Here is a 21927-nt window from a genome sequence, read left to right on the forward strand (position 1 = left end):
GAACATAAGGAAACACAGGACTGTGTGAAAAAAGGCACACCCTATGATCACCCCTAGATTTCTGCATGGAGGCACTTATGAACTATAACTCCTAAAGGTCAGCCTACCAGAAAATGGGCTTACACATAGGAGGAGACAGAGTTTGGAACATCTAGAATTTTCAATACTGAGTGGTGGAGGAAAGGGAGCTAGACAGAGAAGAAGATCAAGAGATATGCTTAAGTCTTAGAATCTAGCTTTTATATTTGTAGGTAAAATCCCAAAGGATAGATAGAAAACAAACTTCTAAGACAGCAATAACTAGGAGCTATAAACTGAAAAACTGCCAGAATCCACAGAGGGCCATATATATGTGAATTTCTACCAGCCAGAGTGGAGAGAGAGTGATTGGTGAATACACAGGGTATTCAGTAGGAACTCCAGAAAGGTACACTTTAGTATGGGGCAAAGTAACTCTAGAAGGAAATAGACTCTACTATAATCTTACGAACAAATCTGGCCAACCACCAGTTTAAGTAAATAATGTTTTATTGGGACCTAGCCGTATCCACTTGTTTACACATCATCTATGGTTACTTTCACACTAAAATGGCTGTTAAGTGGTTGCAATCAAGACCAATGAACTATTGGGACTTCATCAAGATAAGAAGCTTTTGCACAGCAAAGGATACAGTCAACAAAACTAAAAGACAACCTACAGAATGGGAGAAGATATTTGCGAATGACTATCAGATAAAGGGCTAGTTTCCAAGATCTATAAAGAACTTACTCAACTCAACAGCAAAGAAACAAACAATCCAATCATGAAATGGGCAAAAGACATGAACAGAAATCTCACAGAGGAAGACCTAGACATGGCCAACAAGCACATGAGAAAATGCTCTGCATCACTTGCCATCAGGAAAATACAAATCAAAACCACAATGAGATACCACCTCACACCAGTGAGAATGGGGAAAATTAACAAGACAGGAAACCACAAATGTTGGAGAGGATGCGGAGGAAAGGGAACCCTCTTGCACTGTTGGTGGGAATGTGAACTGGTGCAGCCACTCTGGAAAACTGTGTGGAGGTTCCTCAAAGAGTTAAAAATAGACATGCCCTACGACCCAGCAATTGCACTGCTGGGGATTTACCCCAAAGATACAGATGCAATGAAACGCCGGGACACCTGCACCCCGATGTTTCTAGCAGCAATGTCCACAATAGCCAAACTGTGGAAGGAGCCTCGGTGTCCATCGAAAGATGAATGGATAAAGAAGATGTGGTTTATGTATACAATGGAATATTCCTCAGCCATTAGAAATGACCAATATCCACCATTTGCTTCAACGTGGATGGAACTGGAGGGTATTATGCTGAGTGAAATAAGTCAGTCGGAGAAGGACAAACATTATACTGTCTCATTCATTTGGGGGAATATAAATAATAGTGAAGGGGGAATAGAAGGGAAGGGAGAAAAAATGGGTAGGAAATATCAGAAAGGAATATTAAAACTTTTTTAGATAAACCATTTACAAATATCTTCTCCCATTCAATAGATTTCACTTAATATAATAAGATACCAGGGAATAAGCTTAACCAAACAGTTGAAGGACCTGTCCCTCTCAAAACTATAAAACACTGGTGAAAGAAATTGAATACAACACAAATAAAGGGAAAAATATTCTTTGCCCATGGATTGGAGGAACAAATTTTGTTGAAATATCTATACTATCCACAACAATCTACAGATTTAATACAGTCCCTATGAAAATGCCAAGAGCGTTTTTCATAGAAATAAAAAAAATTATAAAATATATATGGAACCACAAAAGACTCCAAATGGTCAAAGCAATTTTTAAAACAAAAGCTGAAAGTATCACAATTCTGGACTTCAAGTTCTATTATAAAGCTGTAGGAGTCAAAACCGTATGGTACTGGCACAAAAATAGACGCAATGACCAATGACCAATAGAAAACGCAGAAATAAACCTATAACTATGTGATCAATTAATCTTCAATAAAAGAGGCAAGAGTATCCAGTTGGAAAAAGACAGTCTCTTCAACAAAGGAAACTGGGAAAATTGGTCAGCGACATGTAAACAAATGAAACTGGACCACTTTCTTATACCATACATAAAAATAAACTCAAAATGAATTAAAGACATAAATGTGAGACCTGAAACCATAAAAATCCTAGAAACGAGCACAGGCTTTCTTACGTCTCTGACATAAGCCAAAACATTTTTCTAGATATGTCTTCTGAGACAAGGGAGATAAAAGGAAAAATAAAGTATTGGGACTATACGAAAATAAAAAGGTTTTGCACAGCAAAGGAAACAATCAACAAAACAAAAGGCAACCTACTATTGACCTTTTGACCATACATCGGAAAAAAGATCATCTGCTTCCTGCAGTGCGGTTGACCTTGGGTAACTGTGAAACCACAGAGAACAAAACCAGAGACAAGAGGGGAATACTGTCATATTTACTCTCTGAATGTAAAGTGCACACTACTCAAGTGAATATTTAATGAAGTCAGCCAGAATGGAGACCTTTATAAAACTAAAATGACTTGTAGTTGAAAGCAAACCAGATTAGCTTTAAAACAGTAGCAAAAAAAGAAAACCTCTTTAACTTTTGGTTTTGCTGTGTTGGAGTGTAGAATTTGAAATAAATGCAAGATAGAACTCAAAAGACAAGAACAAGGGTATAGTATAAAAATTCCTTTACTAATTTTTTTCGTATATATAAGAACGCTAGCTCTTACTCTAAACAATTGCCATTCAAGTAAAATTAATGGCAGAAGACTATATAATACTGAAGAATATTCTTTCAAACTATAGTGTACCAATAAATAAGTTGGTCATAAAACTATAGATCTCACTTGGTTGTATGTTTACAAATCTTTGAAGGTCTCTTTTAAGTTTTTCCTTTCAGAAGGCAGTGCATCCGTTCTTTCTGCATTATACTTATATGACTCTAAAGTTATCCTACTGTCCCTTGAAAATTACTAAGGAAAAGGAGGGGATGGGGTTGGTAGACAATGTTTTGCAAAATTATTTAATTCCTGTTGAAGATCTTTAAGTCAGGCAAGAGGGAAGGTTATAGGAATATCAGATTTTATTGATCTACCAATACCTGAAATGAAACTCAAGTAGTTTTGAGTCAAGATAATATAGGGGCATGGTTATTTTTATGAAGTTTGGTGGAGCATACTGTTGGAAAGACTCTTTCAGCAATCCATGCAGAATGTAGATCAGAGCGATGAGAAAAAGGGTGCCTGGGTAGTTCAGTTGTTTAGGCATCTGCCTTCGGCTTGGGTCGTGATCCCAGGGTCCTGGGATCGAGCCCCACATTGAGCCTGCTTCTCCTTCCTCCTCTTTCTCTGCCTTTCTCTCTCTCTCTCTCTCTCTCATGACTAAATAAAATATTTTTAAAAAGAGAGTTGAGAAAAATCAGGGACATTGTTGGGTTGTGATATGTTGGCAAGGTAGCTGTACTCTGACTCATCACAAACCTACATGAGCATCTATACTATACCAAGAGATTCAGTAAATAATAAAATGTGATGATTTTCCTCAAGAAGCTGAGTCCTTTGGGTAAGAAATAGTTTGTATATAGTAGGGTTGTACTGTAATTAGAATAGAGGTCTAAACAAGGTGTTGTTACAACTCTAAGGATTGGAGAATGTGTTCTTTAGAAGGTAGATAATTTTTTTTAAAAAAAGAAGAAGGTAGATAATTTCTCAGCAGGAATTTCTTAAATTTTTTTGTTTTTGTTACAAGAATTATCTATTGAAAGTTTTGACAGGGATTACCAGTTGTAAACCTGTCTCTGAATAGATAAAGACTATTACCAATCTACATGGTTTAAGAACTTTATCTAGGGATTGCCTGGGTAGCTCAGCAGTTTAGAGCCTGCCTTCGGCATAGGGCATGATCCTGGAGTCCTGGGATCGAGTCCCCATCGGGCTTCCTGCATGGAGCCTGCTTCTCCTTCTGCCTGTGTCCCTGCCTCTCTCTCTGTATGTCTCTCATGAATAAATAAATAAATGAAATCTTATCAAAAAAAGAACTTTATCCATATAACTCCTATAATCATGAAAACCAATCTAAGGAGTCACTATTACTAGCCTCATTTTATAGACTTTCTTAACAGTTTGTGTCCATTCAGGAGACAGAAACCACACTAGAAATGTGAACAAGGAAAATGTAATAAAAAGAATAACTATGTAATTTTAAAGAGTAGTTATGTACAACGAGAAACAAAAACAAAACAATAGGAAGAGAGGAATGACAGATGTGAGGGGCAACTTACTACTTCTAGTTCTGAGACAGACAGTCCAAGGGAGGCATCATTTTGGATGAGAGCACCCCCCCCCCATATCCAAAAAATGAGTTTTAGACTTTATTGGAGAGGGTGTGTTACTGGGACCCATTGGAAGGTAGAAAAATTTGCCGGGATATTGTGACCTAGATTTGGTTAGTAGCTGGTAGGGAAAGGGAGAATTTATTCATCAGGATGCCTGTAAAACTCACTGAAGGAGGACTGTAACTGGGTTGCTTTAAATTGCTAGCAGTCACAGGGCCAAAGCAAACAATCCAAAAAAAAAACAACAACAACAAAAAAAACAACAACAAAGAAAAGAAAAGAAAAGAAAAGAAAAGAAAAGAAAAGAAAAGAAAAAAGAAAAGAAAAGAAAAGGAAAACCAATAAGTGTACTGGAACCAAAAGGAGAAGCTTCCTACACGCTGTGTTTTGTGGTATCTGACTTGTGCTGTCTGCTAACAAAGCCAAACACTGTAGGAGCTATTCAGAAGAGAAATGTGTATCTGTGTATGCATACCACTACTTCTTTATTCATTAACTTACTGATGGACACTTAGGTTGTTTCCATGTCTTGGCTTTTGTAAATACTACTGCTGTGACAATGCGGGTGCAGGTATCTTTTTGCATTAGTGTTTTTGTTTCCTTCAGTATATTCTCAGAGGTGGAATTGCTAGATCCTAACTAGATCTTTTTTTTTTTTTTTTTAGGATTCTCCATGCTGTTTTCCATATTAGATGCATGAATTTACAATCCTATCAGCAAGGATTCCCTTTCCTCTACAGCCATGCCAATAATTGTTCTCTTTTGGTAGAACCCACTCTTTTTCTTTTTTTGCTTCATGTAGGCAACCCTTTTTCTTTTTTAAAAAATTAAATTGAATTAGCCAACATGTAGTACATACTTAGCTGCAGATGCAGGGTTCGATAATTTATCAATTGCATAGTAGCAATTCTAACAGGTGTGAAGGGATATTGTAGCTTTAATTTGCATTTCCCTAATGACTAGTGATGTCGAATGTCTTTTTTTTAAGATTTTATTTTTTTATTCATAAGAGACACACAGAGGCAGAGACAGAAGCAGGCTCCCTGCAGGGAGCCTAATGTGGGACTGATTCCCAGGATCCTGGGATCATGCCCTGAGCCAAGGGCTGACCCTTAACCCCTGAGCCACCCAGGCATCCCTGTTGAATGTCTTTTCCCATGTGCTTGTTGACCCTTTATATATCTTCTTAGGAGAAATGTCTATGCATGTTCTTTGCCATTTCTTAATGGACTTATTTGGTTTTTGCTATTGAATTTCATGAGTTATGTTTTGTATAGTGATCCCTTAGAAGATAAATGGTTTATAAATGCTTTTTTACCAGTTTGTAGGTAGTCTTTTCACTTTGTGGATAGTTTCTGTAGAGTGCAAAAGATTTTTAGTGTAGTCATACTACATTAGTTATTTTTGACTTTGTTGCTTTTGCATGAGATGTTGTAGCAAAAAAATGATCCCTAAGACCCATGTCAAGGAAATTTGGTCCTATGTTTTATTTTTGGAATTTCGTGTCTCACACTTAAGTCTTAATCCATTTTTGGTTAATATTTATAAGTGGTGTAAGATATGGGTCCAATTTCATTCTTTTACATGTGAATATTTAGTTACCCCAGCATCATTTATTGAACAGATTGTCCTTTCTTCATACAGTATTCTTGTCTTCCCTGTCAAATATTTGTTGACTTTATGTGTTTGGGTCTATTTTTTGGGTTTCTATTCTTTCTATTGATCCCTTATCCATTTTTGTGCCAGTACCATAATGTTTTGGTAACTAGAACTTTATAGTATGGCTGGAAATCAGGAAGACTGATGCCTCCTGCTTTGTTCTTTTTTCTCGGGATTTCTTTGCCTATTTGAGATCTCTTTTGGTTCCATATAAATTTTAGGAGCGGTTTCCTTCGGGGAAAAAAAGCCATTGGAATCTTGATAGGGATTTCATTGACTCTATGGATGGCTTTTGGTAGTATTGACATTTTAATAGTATTAATTTTTTTAATCCACAGTTTGTGTCTTCCTGGATTGCTTTTATCAATGCCTTCTAGTTTTCAGGGTAGATATCTTTCACTTTCTCAGTTAAACTTATTCCTAAGTATGTTACTGTTTTTGATGCAATTGCAAAATGGGATAAGTTTCTTTTCAGAAAATCTGCTGTTGCTATGTAGAAATTCTTTTAAATTTTGTATGCTGATTTTGTGTCCTGTAACTTTATTGCATTTGTTGGTTGGTGTAACAGGCTTTTGGTTGAGTTTTTAGGATTTTCTTTATATAAAAACAAATTATCTTCAAACAGAGACCATACATTAAAAAAAAAATTCTGGGGATCCCTGGGTGGCGCAGCGGTTTGGCGCCTGCCTTTGGCCCAGGGCGCGATCCTGGAGACCCGGGATCGAATCCCACGTCGGGGTCCCGGTGCATGGAGCCTGCTTCTCCCTCTGCCTATGTCTCTGCCTCTCTCTCTCTCTCTCTGTGACCATCATAAATAAATAAAAAATTAAAAAAAATTCTGATGGCATTTATTTAGTTAGCTAGTTACTGATTGCTCTAGCTAGGACTTTTATTTCTATATTGCATAGGAATGGTGAGAGTGGGCACCTTATCTTATTGCTGATCTTGGAAGAAAAGCTTTCAACCTTTCACCACTGAGTGTGATATCAGCTATGGGCTTGGCATATATGGCTTTTAGTATATTGAGGTATGTTATTTCCATACCTAATTTGTTAACTGTTTTTTCATAAATGTTGGATTTTGTCAAATGCTTTTTCTGTGTCTATTGAGATGATCATAGGATTCTTTTCTTTCATTCTATTAATGTGATGTATCACATTGATCGATTTCCATATTTTGAACCATCCTTTCAACCCAGGGATAAATCCCACTTGAATATGGTCAATTATCCTTCTAATGATTCTTTTGATAGGCCGCTGAATTTTTTTTAAAGATTTTACTTGAGAGAGTAAGAGAGAAAGCACAAACCAAGTGAGGGGCAGAGGAGCCTGATGCAGGGCTCACTCTCAGAACCCTGAGATCATGACCTAAGCTGAAGGCAGATGCTTAACTGACTGAGCCACCCAGGCACCCCATAGGCTACTGAATTCTTTGTTAGTACTTTGTTGAGAATTTTTGCATCTATAATCATTAGGATATTGGCCTGTAGTTTTCTTTTCTTTCTAGTAGCATTCTTTTCTGATTTTGTTATCAGGATAATGCTAGCCTCCTAAAATGAGTTTGAGAGTGTTCCTTCATTATTAATTTTATGGAGAATTTGATAAGTATTGGTTTTAAATCTTAATTTAAATGTTTGGTAAAATTCACAGTGAATCCATCTGGTCCTGGACTTTTCTTCTTTGGGACATTTTTTTTTTTTTTACTCAACATATATTTATTGAGCACTTTTTATATGCCAGGAATGAGCACTGATCAAAATGACAAAAAGTCTTTGCCCTAGGTGAGTTTATATTTAAGAAGTGGAGGGACGCCTGGATGGCTCAGCAGTTGAGCATCTGCCTTTGGCTCAGGGTGTGATCCTGGAGTCCTGGGATTGAGTCCCACATTGGGCTTCCTGCATGGAGCCTGCTTCTCTCTCTTCCTGTTTTTCTGCCTCTCTGTGTGTGTGTCTCTCATGAATAAATAAATAAAATCTTTAAAAAAATTTAAGAAGTGGAATGTAGGCTATTAAAGAAGTAAAATGTTTATAGTATGGAGAAAAACTAATCAGGTAATGATAATAGGGAGATACTCATGTGGGGAGGGAGGTTGCAGCTTTAAGAAATTATTTATTTTAAAAATTCCACTATAGTTAACATACAGTGTTATATTAGTTTCAAGTATACAATAAAGCGATTCAGGAACTCTATACATTACTTAGTGCTCATCATAATGAATGTACTCTTAATCCCCTTCACTCATTGCTCATATCTTCCCACCTACCTCCCCTCTGTCAACCACCAGTTTGTTTTCTATATTTAAAAGTCTGTTTTAGGGATCCCTGGGTGGCACAGCGGTTTAGCGCCTGCCTTTGGCCCAGGGGGCGATCCTGGAGACCGGGGATCGAGTCCCACGTCGGGTTCCCGGTGCATGGAGCCTGCTTCTCCCTCTGCCTGTGTCTCTGCCTCTCTCTCTCTCTCTCTCTGTGACTATTATAAATAAATTTTAAAAAAAAGTCTGTTTTAGGTATGTCTTTTTTGTTTTGTTTCTTAAATTCCACATGTGAGTGAAATCATATGGGATTTATCTTTCTCTGACTTATTTCATTTAGCATTATACCCTCTAAGATCATTCCATGTTGTTGCAAATGGCAAGATTTCTTTTTTTTTCTTTATGGCTGGGTAATATTCTAGTGTGTTTGTGTGTGTGTGTGTGTGTGTGTGTCCACCACCTCTTCTTTTTTTAAGATTTTATTTATGAGAGAGAGAGAGAGAGAGACGGGGGGGGAGCAGAGACACAGCGACACAGGCAGAGGGAGAAGCAGGTCCCATGTAGGGAGCCCGATGTGGTACTCGGTCCCGGGACCCCAGGATCATGCCCTGGGCCAAAGGTGGCGCTAAACCGCTGAGCCACCTGGGGATCCCCACAACCTCTTCTTATCCTTTCACCTATTGATGGATGCTTGAACTGCTTCAATAATTTGGCTATTAAAAATAATATTTCAGCAAACATAGGGATGCATGTATCTTTCAAATTAGTGTTTTCATATTCTTTGGGTAAATACCCAGCAGTGGAATTACTGGATCATATAGAACTTTTATATTTAATTTTGTGAGGAAATCCCAAGTTGTTTACCACAATGGATGCACTTGAGTTTGCATTCCCACCATTATTGCACAAAAGTTCCTTTTTCTTCATATACTTGCCAACATCTGTTTCCTGTGTTGTTAATTTTAGCCATTCTGACCCATGTGAGGTAATATCTCATTGCAGTTTTGATTTGCATTTCCCTGATGGTGAGTGATGTTGAGCATCTTTTCATGTGTCTGTGGGCCATCTGCATATCATCTTTGGAGAAATGTTTGTTCATGTCTTCTGCCCATTTTTAAATTGGATTGGTTTTTTTGGCATTCAGTGTAGAAGTTCTTTATATATTTTGGATATCCCTTATCAGATATGTCATTTGTAAATATCTTCTCTCATTCAGTAGGTTGTCTTTTCTTGGTGGTTTCCTTTGCTATGCACAAGTTTTTATTTTGATGTAGTTGCAATAATTTATTTTTGTTCTTATTTCTCTTGCTTTAGAGACATATCTAGAAAAATGTTTCTGTGGCTGATATCAGATATGTTGTCTTCTGGGATTTTTATGGTTTCAAGTCTCCCAATTAGGTCCTTAATCCATTGTGAGTTTATTTTTGTGTATGGTGTAGGTCCAACTTCATTCATTTGCTTGTAGCTGTTGGATGTGAGGGCGATCTGGCTGCGACACCTGTCACCCCATTGATCACCAAGGTTGATCGGCGATCTGGCTGGCTAGGCGGGTGTCCCCTTCCTCTCTCACTGCTCCATGTCCGTCCCTCCCGAAGCTGGGTGCTCGGTGGAAGACGACGACCATCCCCGATAGAGGAGGACCGATCTTCGGTCAAGGGTACACGAGTAGCTGCGCTCCCCTGCTAGAACCTCCAAACAAGCTCTCAATGTCCAGTTTTCCAGCACCTTTTAGTTAAGAGACTCTTTCCCATTGCATATTCCTGCCTCCTTTGTTGTAGATTAATTAACCTAATAACTGCAGGCTTATTTCTGGGCCCTCTGTTCTGTTCTTGATCCATGTGCCTATTTTTGTGCCAGTACTATATGATTTTCATTACTACAGCTTTGCAATATAACTGGAAATCTGGGATTGTGCTACTTCTAGTTCTGTTTTTCTTTTTCAAGATTGCTTTGGCTCTTTGGGGTTTTTTGTGGGTCCATACAAATTTTAGGATTATGTAGGTCTGTGAAAAGTGCTGTTGGTAGATGGAGATTTTATTAAATCTGTAGATTGCTTTGTGTCCTGTGGTCATTTTAACAATGTTTATTCCCCCTTGGGGCATTTTTGATTACTTATTCAATCATCTAACTAGTAGATGGTCTAGTTGCATTTTCTAATTTTTCCTGATTCATTCTTGGTAAGTTGTGCATTTCAGATAATTTTTTTCATTTATTCTATGTTGTGTAGTATATTGGTATATTGTTAAGATCTTTGTATTTCTGTAGTATCACTTGTAATGTGCTTTTTTACATTTATAATTTTATTGATTTGGGTCCTTTGCCTTTTCTTTGTTAGTGTACGTAAGGGTTTGCCTAAGGGTTTATTTATCTTTTCAAAGAACCAGCTCTTACTTTGGCTATTCCTTTCTATTGTTTTTCTATTCTCTATTTCATTTATGTTTACTTTCATTTTTATTTCTTCTAATTTTGGACTCAGTTCCACTTTTTCTGGTTCCTTAAGGCTTAGAGACTTAGGTTACTTATTTAGGATCTTTTTTTGCTTCTTAATGTAGATGTTTATTGCTGTGAACTTCCAATTAGAATTGCTTTTATTATAGCCCACAAGTTCTGGTATGTTGTACTTTCATTTTTGTTTGTCTCAAAAAATAAAAAATAAAAAAACCTTTTCTATTTCTCCTTTAACTATCAATTGATCAAATGGTTTTAAGGAGAGTGTTATTTAATTTGCATATGGTCATGAGTTTTCCAGCTTTCCTGTTGGGATTGATTTTTAATTTCATGCACTGTAGTCAAAAAAGATATTTGGTGTAATTTCAGTCTTCCTGGGTTTGCTAAGACTTGTTTTGTGGCAAAGTTTATGGTCTGTTCTAAAAAGTATTCCCTGCCTGCTTGATAAAAATATCTGTTCTGCCATTGTTGAAGAGAATGTTCTATGTATGTGTTAGGTCTGTTTGGTCTGTAATGTTTTTTAGGTATACTGTTTCCTGATTGGTTTTCTGGATGATCTATCCATTGCATTACTGTTGATTTCTCCTTTGATCTTTGTCAGTTTCTGCCTTATATATATTCAGGTATTCCAACGTTATGCACAAAATATTTACAATTGTTGTTATCTTATTAAAGCAATGGCCATTTTCTCATTATATAATAACCTTCTTTATCTCATATCATTTTTATAATACATGTAATGTAAGTAAATTTAGTGCCAGTAATTTAGTGCCATTTGCTTGAAACGTCTTTTTTCATCCCTTTATTCTGTGTGTCTTTGAGGGTAAAGTGAGTCTTTTTTAGGCACCATAATGTTGGGTATGGTTTTTAATCCATTTAGCCATTTTGTGGCTTTTAATTGAAGAAATCTGTTTACAACTAAAGTTATTATTTATAGATAAGGATTTACTATTGCCATTTTGTTCATTATTTTCTGGTTATTTTGTACACCCATTATTTCTTATTTAAACCTGTTACTTTTTTAGGGTGTGTTTTGATGTCTTTTGGTATCATTGTGCTTTGAGTTCCTATCTATGTTTTATGTAATTACTAAAGGATTTTCCTAGTAATTACAATGAGGCTTACATATAATATCTTAAACTTATAACACCTCATTTTAAACTGATACAACTTTGATAAAATTGATAACCTTTACACTTTTACTCCCTCTCCTCCTTTTTGGTTATCGCTTTTACATTGTGTAATAACAGATTAACATGGTTATTTTTAGTACATTTTTTAAAACTTCAGCTAGAGTTTTAAGTGAATTAACTATCCCTGTTACCATATTGCAGAATATATGACTGTATGTTTACCATTACCACTGAGATTTTTGCTATCTTTTTATCTTTTTGTGATAATTATTGTTCCTTTACTTAAAGAACTTCCATTAGCATCTTTTGTAAGGTAGATATAGTGATAAGGAACTCCTTTACTGGTTATTTGCTCAGGGAAGTCTTTATCCTTGCTTTGTTTCAAGGGACAGTTTAGCCAATATAGAATACTTGGTTGACAGTTATTTTCCTCCAATAGTTTGAGTATGTCATCCCATTCCTTGATTAAAATGTTTTGTTTTGATTTTTGACTAAAATGTTTTTGTGAGAAATGTGTTAATAATCTTTTGGGTGTTCCTTTGTGCGTAACTTTTTCCTGCACTGCTCTTAAAATTCTTTCTTTGTCTTTGACTTTTGGCAGTTTGACTATAATGTGTCTCAGTGTAGCCCTATTCAGGTTCATCCTATTTGAGGTCCTCTGGACCTGATGAATCTGGATGTTCATTTTTTCCCCTAGATTAGGGGACATTTCAGCCATTACTGGTCTTTCTCCCTTTCTTGTCTCCTTCAGGAAATTCCTATAATGCAAATGTCATTCCTTTTGATTGTGATTCATAATTCCCATAGGATTTTTCACTCTCTGTCATTCTTTTTTCATTTTGCTCCTCTAGATTATTTTCCATGACTTCTCTTTCAAGTTACTGATTCCCTCTTCTGCATGGTTGAGTCTACTTTTGACATTTTCTGTTGAATTCTTCAGTTTACTTATTTTTCAAATCTAAGAATTATATTTGGATTTGTTTTTGATGGTTGCTCTTTCAAAGTTCTCATTTTTATTATTCATTATTTTCCTAATTTCATTTGCTTTTCTGTGTGTATCTGTGTTTGTGTGTTTTGTAGTTCACTAACTTCCTAAAGGTGGTTCACTTTGAATTCTTTCTGACAGTTCCTAGATCTCCATTTATTAAGGTTTAGCTTTTGGATCTTTATGAGTTTATTTTGGTGGTGTCCTATTTACCTGATTTTTTTTGTGTGTGTGTGATCTTTGATTCCTGATGTTGGAATCTGTGCATTTAAGTAATTGGGCTCCAATTCCATACTTGACAAGTTTGCTTTGGCAGAGACACTTCTTCACCATTCAGCTCAGTTTCAGTTTCTGGGCATTTGCTGGTAATTTCTTTGGGCAAATGGGGTCTGCTATTGTGGTCTTTTCTTGGATGGGGCCATGCTTCATACTTTAAGGTCAGGGATAGGAGATGTTCCAGTGACTGAGAGAGTTGTATAGGACTGCCAGCTTGGTTCCCTCCCTAAGAAAAGCTATAGGATGGGCTTTGCAGTTGCCTGGCTTCTCTACAATTGCTTGGATTCTCTCCTAATCTGGTTAGGCTTCATCGATGGTCTGGACTGGCTACTATATTCAGCAGTAGATAAGACTATGAATTAGTTTCCCTTCCCTAGCACGACAGCAGATAGAACCAGGGTCTGTATAGCTCATTGTTGGTGGACCCGAATCAGTGTAGTGTCTGCACTGAGTTGCTTGGTCAGGTGAGGCCACTGGTTTTGCTCTGCAGACTGGGGAAGCCACAGGCTATGCTCTTTGTTCAAATGCCACTGTAGGTAGGGCAGTTGGATGGGCTACAGAGCTTTCCTTGTCCTTTGGTTAGATTCTCTGGTTGGATAGACTGATGGCATTCAACAATGAGCAGGGTTATGAATTAGATTCCCTGTCTGGGTGCAGTGGGAGAAGCAGTTAAAGCTGCTATTGTTCTTTGTTTGTTGTTTCAACTCAGGCTGATCCATTCCCCAAGTTCCCTGACCAAACAGGGCCGCTGTACAACTTCAATTCTACCAGCTTCTCAGCTTGACTGCTATTGGGTCACAAAGCTTTCAGGAGTTTTCTTCAGCCCTTCTTGTCAAATTGGACTAGAAGATACTCTCCACAGTCGAGGAAGGGAGCTGTGATTCAGTTCCCTGCCTGGGCTTAGGCAAACTTGGCTCTATGGTCAACAGTATTCATTTGATCAGAATAAATAAGATCTATATTCTGCTAATTCCCTGGTCAGAGTATATATCCATCTTGGTTCTGATAATGAGGAAAGCCACTGGTTGGTATTATTACTTGGACACTGCAAGTATGGACTTGGTTGGCCAAGGTCGTATGCTACTTGTTGCAAGCCTCTCTCCTATTCTTTGTCACAGTTAGAATCCCAGTGTTTGAACCTTATAGTTTTCCAGCAATCCCTGTGTAGGCATGAGATCAGAGTAGGGGTTCAAACAAAGCAGCCACAGTGCTGAGTTGGGGGGCTGGCTATTCCCCCCTGTGCTCTCTTTTCCCACTGGAAGAATTTGAGGCTCAGTTGAGACCTCAGGTTGGTGCTGAAATGGCCTGGATTTGGGGGGAGAAGTGCAGCCAGCGTGTGGCCCCTTCTCTTCCTATGCAGTTTGTCTTGGCCTCTGAGGTGTGGGGAGTACCTCACCATCATGTTCTAGGGTTCTTTCAATGTTGTCTTGCTCTTGAATAGTTGTTCATTTGTTTTGGGAGGGGAGTGAAGTCAGGAATATCCTATGTTGCCATCTTGGTGATGTGATTCTTCATGTTCTTTTTTTTAAATAAAAAGAATATCCTTTCCCTTTAGTAATTATTTATTTAATCACATTATATTTAATAAGATAGTTGAAAAGAGGATAGGAGACCATGATTTGGCTATGGACCCATGATCATAGTGAATTGAGTTGGAAAATTAGCAAATGAGGGGATCCCTGGGTGGTGCAGCGGTTTGGCGCCTGCCTTTGGCCCAGGGCGCGATCCTGGAGACCTGGGATCGAATCCCACATCGGGCTCCCGGTGCATGGAGCCTGCTTCTCCCTCTGCCTGTGTCTCTGCCTCTCTCTCTCTCTGTAACTATCATAAATAAATAAAAAAAAAATTTTTTTAATTAAAAAAAAAAGAAAATTAGCAAATGAGCTCCAAATTTCTAGAGTATTTATTTTTATTTCTTTGTCTGATTTTTTGGCAGAGTTAATGTTATACTGTGGATCTGTTTTATTTATAGAAATTGTTTTTTTTACCCCATTTTTATGAATCTATGTGTTAAAAATTCTGACACTTGAGTTGAGGAAAAGACAAAGAGTTCAGGAGAATAAGAGTAGGGGTCTTTGTTTTGCAGCAAAGGGAGAGAAGCCCATGGATTTTAGGCTGAGAGTCTGGTGGTGGACTGACTGACATATCAGTTTCTCCACAGAGAACCTTAATTGCTTGACAAAACAGGCGTTTCCTATGAGGAGAAAAACACAATACCACCCTGAGGATTTCTATTCATAAACATAAATCCTCCTTAAAAGGAATACTGGCAATCTAGAATTTCAGATATTTAATATTTTTAATGAAATTTATCCTAATTTTCTCATTTTTGTAAGCATCTGTAACCCAACTCGATTTCTCTTTCTTTTAGATGAGACTATTACTTACCTCCAAAGAGTTATTAAATTTGCCATGGATTTAGGTTTTGGGTGCTTCTAAAATATCTCCAAACTTTTTAGGAAAGAGAATACCAAACATATGTTTTAACACAATTTTGGCACGAAAAAAGAATTTTTTTCAAAAATTGGGGATTTCAAAACTAGAGGTTATAGCAATTTGCAAATTATTGAGAATCTTGATTATTTAATTGAATGTTTCCTTATTTATTTATTTATTTTTTAAGATTTTATTTATTTATTCATGATAGTCACAGAGAGAGAGAGAGAGAGAGGCAGAGACACAGGCAGAGGGAGAAGCAGGCTCCATGCACCGGGAGCCCGACGTGGGACCCGATCCCGGGTCTCCAGGATCACGCCCCGGGCCAAAGGCAGGCGCCAAACCGCTGCGCCACCCAGGGATCCCTGAATGTTTCCTTATTTAAAATACTAAACTACAACTACTTTAATTCAACCTAAGTGTATTTTATGAAGCCTATCTTCCTGCCACCTTGCCCCCCACCCATTTTTTTCCCTTAAGGGTCACTATGTTAAAAAAACAGTGAAAGCAACAAAATAGAAATGTTCTAGTTTATCTGTGCTTAAAGTGCATTTTGAAATTTGCTTTTAATCCTCTCATGGTCATGAAGATACTCTTCAGAAGTTTCTATTTTTGTGAAAACATATTAGCTTTCTCAGACTAAAATACACTGAGCTTGATTTAGTCCCAGAAAATAACCCATATACTGGAAAATGAAGATTTCATACATCAAATAGCACCAGTGGTGCATTTTCTCAAGTCTACGTTGTGTAAACAGGACATTTTTACATTATTTTGTTCTATTCTCCATGGTATAATGTAGATGAGAAAGCCAAAGTTTTCATAAACAACTCTGTACACAGTAAAGATATTTTAATATTCCCAAACAATATTTTTGATCACTGTAATTTATTTCTGCCTGCAAACTTTTGAGTCATGTGCTTTTTTTTTTTTTTTGAGATCTAAACTATTTCTCATTTTCTACTTTATCTGTTCACAGGAAAACCACATAAGTCAATACTTAGCATTTGGATTCAGTAAAGGCTAAGCAAAGACAGGTGGAACAATATAGGAAAAAGGAGTGATTTATTATTTTTATGATGTTCATTTTCTTTTTTTTTAATTTTTTTTATTTATTTATGATAGTCAGAGAGGGAGAGGCAGAGACACAGGCAGATGGAGAAGCAGGCTCCATGCACTGGGAGCCCGTCGTGGGATTCGATCCCGGGTCTCCAGGACCGCGCCCTGGGCCAAAGGCAGGCGCCAAACCGCTGCGCCACCCAGGGATCCCTGATGTTCATTTTCAAACTTAAAATACTAATTGTAGCTTTTCCTCAAACTACTATATCTGCTAAATATAGGAATGTTGGTTGGCATTTCTGTAGCTGAGATCTAAAAGAGAGTCTTGAATGAGTTTGTGTGTTGGTGCTTCGGAAGCCAGTTCCAGTAGTAACTGTATTCATGTTTTCATTAATTCATTACCCTCTGGTAGTAATTGTTCTATTCTGCATTGAGATTTAGGAATTTCTTTCATCCCATGTATGCTTTGGGAGAAAGCTTGAATTGCCCATCCCTTATGTTTTTTTGCTGTGAATATATTGAGCATGTGGATGTGTGTGTGTGTGTGTGTGTGTGTGTGTGTGTGTGTATGCGCGTCTTGGTCTTCTATTTAGGGCTGTGCTTTTTCTGCATATATTGTGAAAAAAAATGTTTCAAGAAAGTGTTTTTTTTGTGTGTGAGATTTGGCATTTTTAAACTTCATTATAGATTTAAAGTCTTCCTAAAATAGAAGATGGGGAATGAAGCGACTATTTTCCAGTTTATGCTCTTTTCTATAAACCTAACTGCAGAATAAACCTAAATTTGTTAATTATCGAGCATCTTATTTTTTATTAAGTGCATATTCATAAATAAGTCCTTGTAGAAAGAAGGGTATCTAGTTGTTTTCTTCTTAGTAAACTGGATTTTCATTGTCATCTTCATATTGTCCTCAAGTTATAATTTAGACACTGTTTGGCAGTGAACAAACACAGTCCCTCGACAGAAGTGATTGTAAAAGACTGGAATGAGAAGTTGTTGAGGTAAAAGTTTCATCGTTACTGTGACATAAAACCAAGAAATGGAGAAAAAGTCCATTCCTTCCCATTTATGGAGTCACTGATCACTGACTGGGGGAAAATATATATTTTTTGTAGACAAGTAAAATCTGGTAAATAACCCATGGTATTTTGAAGAATCTTTGCTGTAGATAATTATGTTGCTGGATTAGAGAAATTCAGGTCAGTAGAAATAAATAATAAAACATAAATTATATACTATGGAGTCAAGACAAAAAATAAAAGATTTTTCTTATTTGAAAATTCTATTGAGAATAAGATCCATATTTAATAAGAAAGTATTTTTCTATGATTATTCAAGATTAAATTTCAATAAGTTACATTATTAAGGATGTCTATGGAGAGAGTAGTTTTTTTTCCTGTGCCTTTTCTTTGAGCTCCTTTGGATTTTATTTTTCTGCAAGATCATTGTTCTTCACTCTAAAAGTTATAAATTAGAACTATAAGGGGCATTTTTTGTTTTTGTTTTTGCTTGTATGTCAGAACTTCTCAAGTCTTTTTCTTTTCTCCCGTAAGTATCGCTCTGGTCCATTTTGTTTCTATTTTCATACTAGCAGTGTGTATGAAAAGTATAAGAAGAGACAATGATCCTCCCCTAGTCAACACCAAGTTTCCTTAGCAGCCCATGTCTCCTTGCCTTGCAGAACTTTACCATGTAGATAGTGAAATTTACATTAGATTTTCGTAGAAAATTGCTGAACCTTACAAAAAAGTCTTCTTTAGTTTTGTTTTTTTTTTATCGTTTTTTTTTTTCAGTTGAGGTAAAAGTTTCAGTGTATGGAAAGCTGCGCGTGGCACACGCGCCCCTGTGTTCCCTCCCAGGAGCTCCCGAGGCCCCTCCCTCGGTGCCCACCCGCCTCTCCCCACCCCTGCAGAAGCCCGGACTGGAGCCCGCAGCACCTCCACAGTCCCCCCACCCTGCAGCAAGAGGTAACCCCAGCCGCGGGGCTGAGCTGGGGGGACAGAGACATGGCCTGTTTGCAAAGCTGACAGCCTTCGGTGCAGTACCATCTCAGAGAAACTTCCTTTCAAACAATGCTTTCTGGAGCTACAGACCAGCTTGGGCATAAGAAAGGGGCTTTGCAAGAAACTTCAGATCACATCTGACATGGTTTTCTACGGTCATCAGGTCAGCGTTTGAAGTTGCCATCTCCAAGCAACTCAACTCAGTAAGGAAGGGAAGGCTTTATGTGGGTTCACACCTTCTCATAAAGCCTCACATACACACGAGAAAGATCTTAGACCTATTAAAGCCAAAACTGGAAGATTCCATAACACTGAGTTTATTTATTTTTTTTAATTTTTATTTATTTATGATAGTCACAGAGAGAGAGAGAGAGGCAGAGACACAGGCAGAGGGAGAAGCAGGCTCCATGCACCGGGAGCCCGACGTGGGACTCGATCCCGGGGCTCCAGGATCGCGCCCTGGGCCAAAGGCAGGCGCCAAACCGCTGCGCCACCCAGGGATCCCTGGATTCCGTAACACTGAGTTTTAAAGAAAACCTGCACGCCGCGGAACCAGAGCAGCAGATCAACCAGAGCAAGGGACACTGCAGAGTTCCGGCGGGTGCGACTTCGCTGGTTTTGTCCTGATGTGCGAGTCCAGCGCTCAGTCTGAGTCGCTGCAGTGGAGCTGGATCCGCCGAACTGCTGCTCCCGGACCGAGGAGCTGCTGCTGCTGCTGAGCCGGGCGGCGCTCCCGAGGGCGCAGAGCCCGCTTTCTCCTCCTTGGCAGGCTTCTCGTTGTTGTTCAGCTGCCCACGGACGTCCTGCCGCGCGTCTCCGACTCCTTCTTTTCCTGAGCTAACTCCTCCTTGGACTTGGCCGCCTGCTTCTTCCCGCTCGTGGAGAAAGGCTCCCTTTGCTTTTCCTGTCAACAACACTTGACGCATCTCTCTAGCTCCCGCACAGTGGTGGGTTTCAGAGGCTCAAAGTCAATCTCTCTCTGCTCAGGCCTGGGTCCCTGAGCGAGGGCTCCGGGACTGGATGAAGTGGACCCCGCAGCCCCGTGTCCCCGGGCAGCCGGGTGGTCTAGGCTGAGCTGGCGCCCTCGGCCTAGCTCACGGGCAGGCCTTGCTCCTCCTCTCCGGGTCGTCGAGGCCGATGCCTGCTTGCCGCCCTGCTTCGGCTGCCTGCTGGCCTGGCTGCGCTGCCGGCCTTCTCGGCGGGAGCCCTCTTCGGTTGGGCCTGCTTGGCGGCGGGGCCCCCTTGGCCTTCTCGTCCTCAGACTTGTCCTTGTGCCTCTCCGTGTCCTCGTCTTCGTCCGCGTCCTCCTCCTTCTCCTCCTTTCCCTTCGGCTCCTTCTTCCTCTCTGGCTTGTTCCCGGGCCCGCGACAGGGCGGCGAGCTGCTCGTGCACAGCCTTCAGCTGCTCCTGCAGCTCCGCCAGCCGGGCCCGCTCCTCCTCCTCCTCCTCCTCCTCCGAGCTCTCCTCGCTGCTGCGGCTGCTCTCCACGCCCCTGCTCAGCACGGGGGCTGCGGGCGCAGGCAGGGCCGGCGCCTCCCCCGGCTCAGCCGGCATCTTAGCAAACCGCACCTCAAACACGGCCGCAGCTTCCTGGCCACGGCCACCACCTTGTGGCCTGGGGGTTGTACTGGTAACAGCTGGAGAACATGAACCGGATGTCAGCAGCGAAGCCCTGCGCGTCTGGGCACTCGCGACTGTCCGTCTTCTTGACAGTGCTGAGGTCCATCGGGTGCTCAGTGATGTCGTGGTAGTCGTGCAGCTCCAGGGCCTCGGCGTCCACCGGCTGGAGAAGGGCCAGGCGCAGGCCGCACGCTTCTTGCACGGCATTTCCTCGAGGACGCTGTCACAGTGCCGCGAGTGCTCGGCAGCTCGCCCTTCTGGCCCGCATGCTGAGGCACCTCGCCGTCCTCTAGATCCTTCCAGGGCGGTGCGATGGGGCGGCCCCCACTCTCTCGCCGAGCCCCCACCTCGGCCTGCTTGGGGTCTGACAATGGCGGCGGCGATTCGCTCCGGCTCGCGGATGGAGTGGGCGTCGTGGTGGCTGCTTTCCGCTTTGCACCCTTTTCCTTGACGACAGGCGCTGTGGGAGGGACCACAGGGATGATGGGCGTCGAGGGAGGGGGTGGGGCGGCGGCGGGGGCACAGGGACCGATGTGATGTTTGCAGTAATGGTTGGCAGAGGGGGGGCAGCAATGACAGGCGTCTGGAGACAGTGGGGGGACGCTCTGGAAGGGGGTTGCTGGGGAGACAGAGGACACGGCCACCACTTGCTGCCCACCTGCACTCCGGGTTCCTGCGCCGCGTTCCGGCCTTTGCCCTTCAGAGCAGGGGGTAATAATTCAACTTCGTCCTGGGGCACCTGGGCCACTCTCTGCAGAAAAATTTTCTCTAAGGCTTGGGCCGTTAGCACTGTGTCATCTGTGGGCTTGTTGTAAATGTAACAATTTGTAAACATGGTGTGGAAGTCCTGCATACATTCGCTGGCGCTCCAGTAATAATTATTTTCTAGTCTCTTCTGAATAGTCCCCATATCCATTGGGTGTTTATGATTTTATGGTAATCGGGCAGGTTTAGCTTGATTGCATCCACGGGCTGGTAGAAGGGCCAGGCGAGCTGGTGATTCCAGGGCGTCTTTACCACCACGTTCTGCGCGTACTGCAGCTGCTTGGTCTTGCGGCCAGGCTTGGCAGGGTTGGAGACCTCCCGCGGGTTCCCCGGGATCCCTGCGGGCGCGACCGTCCTGGTGGTGGACATCCTCCGCGGCTCGCTCACTGGCCGTCACAGCAGCGGCTCAGGGAGGCCCTCGCTTCCACTGCGCTCCTTTTGGAGGCCTGACATCCCCTTTGTAGGCCCAGCCAGGCAGCACTTGGCCTCGGCGGCTCCGACGGCCGTCCCTCCGCTCCCTATATAGATTCTGGATAACTGTTCTTTATTAGATGGTTCTTTTGTAAATATTTTCTCCAACTCTGTGCTTTGTCTTCTTATTCTCTTGACATTGCTGTTTGCAGAACAGAAAATTTTAATGGAGTCCAGTGTATCAGTTATTTCTTTCATGGATTGTGCCCTGGTGTTGGATCAAAATCATAGCCATACCCAAGTTCACCTGCATTTTCTCCTACATTATCTTGCAGAGGTTTTATAATTTTGCATTTTATATTTAGAACTGTGATCTGAGTTTATATTTGTGAAGGATGTGAAGTCTGTGTCTGGACTCAGTATTTTTGCATGTGGTGTCCAGTTTTACATTATCATTTGTTGAAAATACTGTCCTTTTCTTTCACCGTGTTGTCTAGTCCTTTGTCAAGATCCATTGACTATATGA

General features: G+C 40.3%; 1 pseudogene; it reads right to left on the minus strand.

Moving 5' to 3' along the window:
• The window catches only part of LOC144313277 (bromodomain-containing protein 3-like), a 49802-nt pseudogene extending 28443 nt beyond the window's left edge, over nucleotides 1–21359 (minus strand).
• Nucleotides 21360–21927: the final 568 nt, after the last annotated feature.

The sequence above is a fragment of the Canis aureus genome, chromosome 5 (genome assembly GCF_053574225.1).
Source record: "Canis aureus isolate CA01 chromosome 5, VMU_Caureus_v.1.0, whole genome shotgun sequence".
In the NCBI taxonomy this organism is placed as follows: domain Eukaryota; kingdom Metazoa; phylum Chordata; class Mammalia; order Carnivora; family Canidae; genus Canis; species Canis aureus.